Below are 9,001 nucleotides of genomic sequence, written 5' to 3' on the forward strand. Positions count from 1 at the left end.
AATATGTGCATCACCAATCCCTTGCAAATACGTATCCTCATTGACTATCATCATTTAATATTGTAAATTGCTATGTCAAAGCCTAGTGCTAATCTCATGCCATTTTTAACGCAGTCAAAGCCTATTTACTCTCATCCATAACTGTCACAACTCACAAGTGTTATTTTCGTGATAAGGTGCTGAGACACTTGGTCTAGTTTTTTTTTTTTTTTTTTTAAGTAACTTGGCCTAGTTGTTTTATTCTCATGTTTTTCACACATGTTTTAATTCCAACTTTTTCCATTTGAAATTTTTGAAGCGTTGCTGCCCTAATGCTAAGTCAAGCCTGGTTTTCCTCATCCATAATATTCACAAGAGCAATGCTATATATCTAGAAAAATAACATCAAGAATTCTTCAAGAATAAAGAGCAGCCAATCACAATGCACTATTTGCCACAATTCAAGGAGGTGTGTCATGCAATTAAAAATTGCCAGCTTTATCTTAAAAAATTCTTAGATACTATTTTTCTAGAGAAATAGCATTTTCTTATTCAAAATTCCTCATAGCAGTCAAAGGCTATTTTTCCTCATCCATAACAGAACCTCCACTATGCATGGTGGTGAGGTACACGATTCTATATACCTCCACTATGCATGGTGGTGAGGTACACGATTCTATATTTATGCTATTAAACACACCATTTTTTTAAAAACAAATTAGAGACAGGAAAACACTTTGAGTACAACAAAATTGTTTTCTCCCCTCCAAGTACACCGAGTAATTTCTAGAATAATATTCCCTGATCTAATTGCAAATTCAAGATGAACCTCCGAATATGATTCATAGCGGAGAAAGGACCTATTAAAGCTTGGAAGTTGTGTACTTAAAGGCGGATAAATTCTTAAACACATGACTATGTCACACCTCAGATATTATATACTCCCTCTGGTCACTATTATAAGCAAAACTCCACTTTTTAGATACATTAAATAATTAATGTATCTAGTCTTTAATTTTAGATACATTAAATAATTAATGTATCTAGTCTTTAATAAAGACTAGATACGTTAATTATTTAATGTATCTAAAAAGTGAAGTTTTGCTTATAATAGTGACCGGAGGGAATATCTGTTTATTATTTTGCAGGTCTTGTTAGACATGCTTATTGAGTAAATCGGTGGTCAGTTTTGCATGCAGCAATATTACTATATCCGATAAGTTTACATATTTTCTATTTTATATTTTCTCTCATTCATAGTACTTTGAGGCTCATAACTTTATATTACTTTTGATTATGAGATAATTCCATGACCATTTATACTATAAACACTCATTTACAAAGTTGTTAATCTTTGTTATGACCAAAATTCTAGCGACACCTTAAAACTAGATTGAATCATAAAAGAATTGATGGTAGAACATGTTTTTCAGGAGAATCTAACTCAAAATTTTGGGATTTGGGAAATGCTACATTTAATCATTAATTTTTTTTGAAGGTGTGATTCAATCATTATATTTATATGCTTTTATGTATCTAGATGATAATCCAGTGAATATGGGTAACGGTCGTTTTTCCAATGACAATGTTACAACTTAAAACTATTATTTTAAGTTCTTGTTCATATTATATTTTATAAAGTGTGAAATTGTTAGTGAAGCATTAACTACAATTATTTTCATCCACAAAAGAGGCAAAGGCCAATCATAAATAAAGATTTTCATATTCTTTTTTTATGCATAAAAAAATTCCAAATTACAAGTCAAAGTTACAAATAAGATCATCAACATCAAATGAGAAAGCGTTAAAAAGACAATTTATAATTCTATAAGATTCATGGCTTTTGTTTCATGCATGCAAAACACTATGTTTGTATTGTTTTCAGTCCATTTGCATTGACTAGTTATAAAATAAGAATGGAAACATTCAACTCTTGACGGAAAACCTTGTTCAACAGTAGTTGTTCGATATGCAACATTAAGTGTGCTTGATTTAGATTCTGTAGGACTTTTACCGCTCAAATCTTGCAAAAACAACCTAGAAAATAGAGTCTTATTGATTCTGGTTGAACTACCCAAAAGACGACAGAAAAATTAATTGGTGAAAATTTACTACTAGTTTTACTTTATAATCACCATAAACATGTTCGCTCCTATGTCATGTAAACTTTTTAGGTGTTAATCATTCGTTGTGACTTCTTTTTTAGTTATTGACGAAAGGGGAATCTCACTAACAACAAGAATATGACTAGAACATATGGTTAAATAGACATCAAATAAATCAACATTGGCAAAAGCTATAGATAGACTTTTGTGTCGAATAATAATTGGTCATAATATACACAAGTACTCTATAAATCTTAAATTACAAAAAATTATGTTTCATGTTTATGTACAAAAAACCATGTTTTGCAGAGGGCTTAATGTTGGGGAGAAAGATTCCAGTCCAGCTTAGCCAAGTCTATCGCTAAGCATTTTAGCGACCAATTTTTATGCCTCAGCGACTGGATATTCTGTCGCTAAAGAAAAAATTCCTAATAGTTGTAGAATGTATCTTCATTCTCCAGTTTATGTTATTACGTTACTATCATTATTTAATAGTTGTAGAATATTGTGATTAATTCACACTGTGACAACCAGTAACCTGTAACGCAACATCCGAAACAGCCGAAATCATGAAATCCTACACAGGACCGCGACCATGACCGCGACTGTTATTTAAAACCTTAAAGACATTACATTTTATTGAAGTTAAGTTGGTTCCTCCAAATGTAGGGAGTATCAAAGTGAACATTGATGGCTGTGGGTTTCTGACCAGATGCTACAATCAGGGGTGCAATAGAGACCATAACTTTGTCTTCATAGGAGGATTTGTGCTAAATATTGGGGTTTCTTTAGCTTTCATGGCTAAATTATCTGCAGCCATGTTTGCAACTGAGAAAGCTTTCACTGAAAACTGGCAGAATCTCTGTGAGTGAAAACTTGTCACTACTAGAAAATATACATTTGACATCAGGGCTTTCGCATCAGTGGAGAAATATCTGAAGGGAAAGAACTTTGGAGAAGGTTTTCACATCAGCTGAGGAAATGCCTGAGGGGAATAATAGATACTAAAGAGTTTTCACATCAGTGGAACTAATGCCTGAGGGAAAAGATAAACGCGGTGGCAATTTCGTAATATTAGTGAACTTTATATCAAACATTGTTCACATCAGTGGATCCAGTCAGCCGAAGGGAAAACAAATAAAAAATAAACAAAAAAGATATTAGTCATTATTTTCACTCGCGTTCTGTCTCTCTTCACTCTTCTTGACCCACCACCAAAACCCTCAAAATCTCCACCACCAATTTCAGTCCCAAATTCGTCCCAACCACCACAAATATCCGTTCAATTGTGTTTCTTTCCAATTTTGTTCAACTGGGTTAGAAGGATCGATTGAGTTCACTTCCCTCTAGTGGAAGCAAAACCCCAGATCTACAATGCTCTTCATCTACTGTCTAGTTCCTTTCTTCGTAAAAGAAGCCGTCGAGGACAGATAAGACTGCAACTTCAGTGATTTCGTATATATTCACGACTATTCCTCTCTGTTGCCCTCTCGTCTCGTCGTCTTCTGAAAACCCCAAATCTCTGGTCTTCTCTTAATCTCATCTTCTTATAATGGTTTTCATACAAGAATATTTGAAGTTTAATTTTGTTCTTTTCCTTGTAGGTTGTTTTGAAGATGTCGAAAGTGAATAGTTTGGATCTATGGCCAAAAGACACTTCGTTCTCTGCAGCGATGAAGGTGTAAGAATTAGCTGGTATGTATTTCTCAGTTCCTCTTTTCAATTCACACTTTCTCTCTTTGAAAACCCTTTTCATTTTCTTTTATTTAATCTTTATTTTTTGTTGTTGTTTCTGATTATTTAGCCAACGTGTTTGGTGAATTTTCTGTTTAATGATCATTGGGGTTAGGGTATGTTAGCATCTACTTTGATTGTTCAGCGAAAACAAATTTGAAGTCCCTCTCATAAGTTGTTCTTATCACTGATGCTATTGTGAATTTGGGTTTGAACTAGGAGTTACTACTTTTTTTCTTAAGATTTTTTTTTTATTTGTGGTAGTTTGTTTTTTCTTAATGCATTCAAATGGATTTTTTTTATTTGCGTGGTAAAATGGAATAATAGAAACACGGAAGGCCAAGAACAATGTATCTAAGGAAGAATTGGATTTTTTTTCCTTAATGGATTCAAATGGATTCAAATGGATTTTTTGCATGGTCAAGGGAAGAATTGTCTAGATTAAATGATAATAAGTGTGGTGCTTATGTCATAGTGTAGGCTGCATACTTGTTGATAATCAAACATTTTAAATGTAAAAATAATTCAAAAGACTTTGAACTGAGAATGGATCAAATTAATGTTTGACATAATTAGAGCCTATAAATCATTGAAACAACATATATAATTTGCAACTGTTACTTGCTTCATTACAATATATATATATATATATATATATATATATATATATATATAAATTATTTATATACCTTCACAGTGGTGTATCATCTAGAATAGCCACATAAAATTTGGATATAAAGACATCAATATTATTCTTGTAGGCTAGCCATTGCCTCTATTTTTTTTTAAATGACTGTCTTTGCTTTATTGAGGCAGTTCCATCATTTTGTCTCTAATACTTCAATCCCACTTTGTCAATATTGCAAGACAGGGCATCTGAAGCAAATGAGTTTTCATTACATCTTGTAGGCTAGCCATTGCCTCTATGAATATCCACTTGACAGAAACAAAAAAAAAATTAGCAGAATTTTATAGTCTTTGAGTTGATTTGTTCACGTCAATATGCATTGAACTTTCTCTCTATCACTACTAACCTTATTTCAAAATTTAGCAAAAACTGCATCAAGGGTTAATTTTGGGATTGTTCTATCTTTAAAGTAGTATGGTGAATATAACTACAATGATTTTCATGAATTTCTTTCACTATGGAATATCTTTCGTTATGGAATTAATACCCTCATCATTAATTTCTTTCACTAAGTTTTGCATATAAAATTTATACATCAACTGTATGGTTGGGTAGTTTGGGATCAGCCGGTAGCATTAATTTGGGGTATATGTGTTCTCTTGTTGTGTTGCTATCATAATTCTAAGATTTTGTGGTGGTCTGTTATGCTTTTCTGAGTTTTGCTTGGTTAGTGTTGCTGCTTGTGTGGTGCTGAGTTTTATAGTTGTTTTAGAAGATGTAGTTGTTTATTAAGGGTTATTTTGTTGAAATGATTGATCTTTGAATTTCAGTCGTTGATAGTCGTGTATAAGGCTTCCTGTTTCTGGTTTCTTGTATTTGGCAATCTTATTTTCCTCTTGTTCATATCTGTTTAGTCTTAACTTACAAGGTTGTTAAATCAATCATCAACAATGTATTTGTTTTTGCTCTCTCGGGTACGTCTTGTGCTTGGGTGTCAATTTTTTCTAATATGTTTAGCCGTTAAAAATAAAAATAAAAATTCTACCTCTGCAATTTGCAACTGATCATATGTGAACTGAGATCCCTTTACTTTAACCAGCAAATGTTGAACATGTAAGTTTATCTTTAATTATATCATATATACATAAATGAACTTGTACTAGATTTTGGTCGATGTTCTATGTGGAAAACTAATTGAGTTGTTTAGGGGTACTAGATGCTAATTTAGTTCTTATTTGTGCAACATGAAGCCAATGGTAGAATGAAAGGTTGGATTATAGTCATTGTATCAGATTAGTTACTTTTGTTTACAATTTTTTTACGAAGTATTGAACAGGAACAAAGAAACCCATTCCACCCTATTACTATTTAGTTGAATATAACATGTGTTAAATTAGTACTTTTAATTTAAAATTTGTGTAGGTTAGATATCAGCAAGGAAATTGTTATTGAGATGAGGGTTTACAATTTCCTTTTTCTTATACACAGTGATGATGTTCTTGTGATGAGGTTTTACAATTTCCTTTTTCTTATTCATCTCAGCAAGATTTTCCTCGCATATAAATATCTATTTATCTATGGTAAAAAAAAGATTTTTCTACATTTCATAGTGTAAAGGTATGTTTTCGGCTCCCTGTGTGACGCTGTTTCGATAGCCATGTGACAGGAATTGTTAGAACAGTTTTTATGTGGTGCTGTGGTTTTTTATAGGTGTTTTCTTCTGGGTTTTTACCTGTTTTTCTTCTGTTTTTGCGACTATGCTGGTGTTAGCACAGCTGTGCTGCTAAACACCTCCTTTTGCGGCTATGCTGATTCAAAAAAATAGTGTAAAGGTATGTGAGAGAGAATGTGATATTGAAGAGGAATTGGCTATTGGTAAAAGCTGTAACAGGCTTGCATTAATACAATACTCTCCATTTTTTAACAGATACCTCACTCACTTATGATAATAACAACAAAATTGAATTATCACTCAATAATTAAGAAGAAAACAAGTGTCATTAATATTATGGGCGCATGACCAATTGAGTTTAATATTTACACAACCTTTCTCAAATACCATAATGTTGACACTGCATGTACCTGAAGTGGCTTGTCAGTTTCAAATATCATTATTATTATCGAGAAATTTCTTTTTTGTTTTAAATGTTTATGCTTGTTATATCTGCAAAATGATATGAGAATGATCTTTTCCTATTATCTAGTGAGCAACATTTCTCTGTTTTAATTTCATTACTTTCTAATATCCAAAGTTGCAATATCTAAACCACTAAGCTTATGAGAATGATCTTTTCCTATTCTTCTGCTATTGCATTTGAAACTTTTTATTTCCTTATACCATTGGCGAAACTAAAGCTGAAACAATCATTTTTCTCCAATACATTTTCTGTAATGTGCCCTTAATTCTGTGTGGCCGATCGAAAATGAACTTAAATATGTGTTTTGACTTCCAAAAGACGTAACTTTGTTGTCATGTTTGAATCCTAACCGTAGCTTTCTGTTTATGAATTAATTCGTTAAAGCCTATTTTGTTGCTTTTACAATGATTTTGAGATATCAAAACATTAGCAAGTTCTGTTATATTAGTTTTCAAATTTATATTACATTTCTAACTCATTTCTGCAGCATGTACTTGTGGCTAATAATATTACTAGCACTTTGAAATGTGGTTTCTGTCCTATGGTGTGATAAGTGGTATTCAAATGTATTTTCCCAATTGTTGTGATAAGTTATGTTATATTAGTATCTTTGCTTGTTTTTTGTACATAGTAGCCGCTCGTTGTTATGATGACAGTGTTTAATTAAGGATGTTGAAGTAGAGATTCTGCATGTTGAAGTATTCCTTCACGTTACAAATAAAGAGAAATACAATCAACATAATACTGAGCAGCATACTTCTATACCAATCTTCATCAGAGTAACATGCTCAATTTTACTATAATTTGGATAACATTAATAGGAGAGAAATATTGAATTCATTGTATAACTTTCTTAGTTACGTACCTCCCAAGGTTAATTTTGAAACTAGCATTAACCACCTATGGTTTTCAGAAATATAATATTTAGAGAGAAATGATTAATGATACAACAATAGCAAAACATTGCATAAGTTTATCGAACCCATCACAAGCACTTTTCAATTCAATCATAAAACTTAGCTCAAAGTTACTACTGTTAGTTAATAATAGCTCCTTATATCTCCCAATTAATTCCCCAAATCAAGTGTTATGTAGCCATTGTACCAAGAGAGTCCCTACTGAACTCTCTATAAATTGTTTACCCTCAATGGGCTTCCGTGGGTTACGACTGGTCTGTTTCCTCAAATTGTGATAACTTAGCTTTGGTGAGTTCGACCAAAAAGCTTTAGCTCTAATGACCTGCTACATAATTCTCTAGAACGAGCACTTGAAAATTTCTTCTCCCTTAATCCATTCATTTCCTTTATTCCTTATTTTGTGAGTTTGATTATCTTACTATCCTTGTTTTTGGTGTGCTAGACATCGTCTTTGCTAATATTACTACCTCTTGGATGAAGGTATACACGTGCAAGTTTCCCTGCATGTGGCTCGTCCGCACTTTCCGAGGCGCTGCCTGTGACTCAGCATGGGATAAGAGGGCGTCACACTTTCGTGTTTAGAGCATTGTCCGAGTGAATAGCAGCGCCTACCAAGCAAAGCTTTCTTGAAGAGGCTGGTTCCGCATTTTTTTAAGATGTAGGGGCAAGCCAAGCCCCATATATATATATATATATATATATATATATATATATCCAAATTAAGATAGATAGACATATCCTTATTGTTATTTTACTTATTTAAATCTATTTTACAAACTGTAGATATTCAATGATACAACAACATTAACAGAAGATGAGCTGTATGCTTTGCGAAACGATTGAGCAACTTGTTTTCTTGAAGTGTATGGTTTGTTGTTATTTCTAGCTGGGAGATATGTTGGCACTTGAAGAGAGAGACCTTTTTTTTTTTGTTTTGGTACTGCTGGGAGATCTGTTATTTCTAGCATGACACTTCTTGTTTTGTTTTGTGTGTATGAACCTTCTTGTTTGTTGTGGATGTACCATTCTTGTTTTTGGTTGCTGTTGACATAGACATTTTGAAGGTTTTGTTTGATTTAGAAGAATGGTTGAAGTTATAAGTATTAAATATTGTGAAAATTTGTCTATTCAAAGAAAAAAAGGCATATTTTATCTGGTCCTGTACCAGGTTAGTAAGCAGAAAATTCAAAACATTTTTAAAAAAAAATGAGGTAATTCACATCGGTGCAAATTCACCTGATGTAAAAGGTGTTTTAGCACACTAAAACTCACATCAGTGCAGATTATTGCCGATGTGAATAACACATATTTGACATCGGCTACATTTGTACAGCCGATGTGAAATCCTATCTTTTCACACTATTGCAGCTCATATCACATCAGTGGCTGTCCGCCCGATGTGGTTTTCAACATATCACAACGGTTCATGGCCCGATGTGAAAAGTGAATGACATACAACATCACCTTTAGTTACATCGGTTGCCACCCGATGTGAAATGT

General features: G+C 32.8%; 1 long non-coding RNA gene across 1 annotated transcript; it reads left to right on the top strand.

Moving 5' to 3' along the window:
- Positions 1 to 3,246: 3,246 nt before the first annotated feature.
- Positions 3,247 to 8,620, top strand: LOC146914941 (uncharacterized). Its single transcript, XR_015014446.1, has 3 exons — positions 3,247 to 3,609; positions 3,689 to 3,779; positions 7,982 to 8,620. It is a non-coding gene; the product is annotated as an uncharacterized LOC146914941 (long non-coding RNA).
- The last annotated feature ends 381 nt before the right edge of the window (positions 8,621 to 9,001 follow it).

This window comes from Medicago sativa, chromosome 6 (assembly GCF_051527215.1).
Source record: "Medicago sativa cultivar Bolivia chromosome 6, Bolivia_mono, whole genome shotgun sequence".
NCBI classification, from domain to species: domain Eukaryota; kingdom Viridiplantae; phylum Streptophyta; class Magnoliopsida; order Fabales; family Fabaceae; genus Medicago; species Medicago sativa.